Below are 3,204 nucleotides of genomic sequence, written 5' to 3'. Positions count from 1 at the left end.
ATAAAATTGCTGGAGATGTTTCACACTACGGCATATAAATGCGATAACCATATACTTTTTTATTTTTGATTAATAAATATATTTTAAAATTATAATACCTACATATTATTTTCATAGTATAATTACTTTACCTTAAGGGGGGACATGCTCGTCGAAGGTCAAAATTGAGTTTTTATTGTATATTCAAACCATGATCCTGGACACTCCTTAAACGTTGTAGGTGATCTATTTATATAATTTTGAAGCCTTATTATCCTTTATAGTTATTTTAAACATTTGATGACTGCATGAAGTATTTTTGTTACATAAAATAGTATTCTTTTAAACCTCTCGCTCTAATGTTTTAGAATATAGTCATATTTCGGTACATAACTGTGCAGTGGTGTTAAGATTTTTTACATTTATTAATTTTTAAACGCATTTATAAAACTATTAGCATAATTTATTACGAGATAATTTTTGTAAAATATTCACGATAAAAATTATATTGATAATCTCTGTGATCCCAAATTTGACAAGAATTAGGCATTTTATTATTCAAAAAATCGGCAAGATTAACACATTTCAAGATGATTCTAAAGATATTTATTATAAGCTATGTCTTTGACCATTCAAGTGTGATAAACATCTTATGAATAATGATTGCTTTATAATAATTATTGACCTAAGAATAAGGTAGTGTTTTTTTGAAATACGCCATTTCTTTTGTCATTCCCTAGTGGTTAAGCTACAACATACGGCCGTAGCCATAAATTGACAAACTATAATTGAAGTAGGGAGTAAAATGATATTGACGCGCGTGTTTGAACATGTACCGTTTAAAAAAAAATAAAAAAAAATTCGGTTAGGTATATGTTCAAACACGCGCGTTAACATAATTTTACTCCCTACTTTAATTATAGTTTGTCAATTTATGGCTACGGCCGTATGTTGTAGCTTAACCACTAGGGAATGACAAAAGAAATGGCGTATTTCAAAAAAACACTACCTTCTTCTTAGGTCAATAATTATTATAAAGCAATCATTATTCATAAGATTTTTATCACACTTGAATGGTCAAAGACATAGCTTATAATAAATATCTTTAAAATCATCTTCAAATGTGTTAATCTTGCCGATTTTTTGAATAATAAAATGCCTAATTCTTGTCAAATTTGGGATCACAGAGATTATCAAAATAATTTTTTATCGTGAATATTTTACAAAAATTATCTCGTAATAAATTATACTAATGGTTTTATAAATGCGTTTAAAAATTAATAAATGTAAAAAATCTTAACACCACTGCACAGTTCTGTACCGAAATATGACTATATTCTAAAACATTAGAGCGAGAGGTTTAAAAGAATACTATTTTATGTAACAAAAATACTTCATGCAGTCATCAAATGTTTAAAATAACTATAAAGGATAATAAGGCTTCAAAATTATATAAATAGATTATCTACAACGTTTAAGGAGTGTCCAGGATCATGGTTTGAAAATACAATAAAAACTCAATTTTGACCTTCGACGAGCATGTCCCCCCTTAAGGGGACGCTCTACAGAATTGCCCTTGAGAATTGAAAATATGGTTTTTTTACATGTGGTCCGGAATTGTTGCTCTACTGGTAATATTCAAAGGTCGCCGACAATGCTTTGGTCTAAAGTAAATAATGATCTCTCATAACATAACACTGTCAACGTGAATAAAATATGGGGTGACCAAAAAATGATATCTTCTAATATACGTAAATGTTACTAAATTCAATTTGTTAATCATCTGTTTGGTGGGAAATATTGTAACCAATATGATGGATAGCCACGATATAAACTTAATAATATATTAATAACGTTTTAACCAGAAATTGTCCGAGAGCTAAACATACGAAGGATGTTGAAATACATATCTACCTACATTTTTATTTCATGTGCTATCCAAAAAACATTATTATTGAATAGTATTTATTTTGAATGTGTAAGACCTATTACATAATTATTAAAAAAATAGGTACACATTGTTTAATTCTAATGCATATTTTAAAAAAAAGTGTAATATAGTGATGTCTGTTTATTATAAAAAGAAAGTGACTTATTATTAAAAGAAATGAAAATATAATTAATTATATTTTCATTTCTTTTAAAATGGAATTCTACCATTTACTTGGTTACTACTGCTAACTCAATTAATGACTTTTTATTACTTACCCGATTAGTTTAATTAATTTAGTCTGACACTTTTACAAACAAGTAACGCAAGTTTACTTTTATAAAAATAGGTAGGTACAATAATTATTGTTGGTAAGTAAAGCCACTGCAAGAAATAATTTATATAAAAAAATATTATTAACGTAGAGACACCCACACATTTTTTTATTCAAAGCTAGCGTCGCTGAGAAGATAGCAAAGTTACCGACCAGGGCTGTCGAAGACTAATTACTTATTTTTATGATGTGTTTTTAATTGTGTGCAATTTGGCGGAAAAATATAATATATAGATACAGTTGCTTACCATTCGGGTATCCAATGAGATGGGTTTTGTTTAATCTTTTGCAGACATCCTACAGTTTTATTTTTTATCTTGCCCATCTCACGTAAGGATATCTGATATTATAAAAGTTACATAGTACAACAGTGTTTAAATCTAATATGTAATTGTACAGGTTTAATTAAAAACTATAACAAAATTAACATTTTAATGATTTACAGATTTTCCTATGCTATATCAACTTAATATCAATTTTAATGAGACAAGATACATATTACGATATATCCAAAATACACATCATCAGATAATATGTGAAATATTTTGATAAGCAAAAAAATAAGAACAATACAAAAATAACATAACATAATCAGCCAGTCTTTTCATAATTATTTTAGATAAATGTTGTATGCCGTTTGACGCTTGGAATTATGTAATTATTCCATCTGTTCAGTAAGCTATTTTTAACTTTAAATTTGTAACTTTTTAAAACGTAAAATTAGATTGATATTATTTTGACAGCCCTGTATTCGTTCGGCTGGCTTCAGGTCACGTCGCATACATGTTATGTTTGAAGGGAATAATAATAATAATATTCATTCGCCCGAGAATTGTAATTAATAATTATTGCGTTTCTTAAAATAAATCCCCGATGGTTAGAGGTTTTTGAGGGTAGACTGAATTAAAATGACGTCCTTTCAACTCTGAGATCATTCTCTGAATGAACTATGAATGACCTT

The sequence above is a fragment of the Rhyacophila brunnea genome, unplaced genomic scaffold (genome assembly GCF_057557595.1).
Source record: "Rhyacophila brunnea isolate RB1 unplaced genomic scaffold, BYU_Rbru_1.0 scaffold_14, whole genome shotgun sequence".
NCBI lineage: Eukaryota > Metazoa > Arthropoda > Insecta > Trichoptera > Rhyacophilidae > Rhyacophila > Rhyacophila brunnea.
This window is presented reverse-complemented; position numbering follows the sequence as displayed.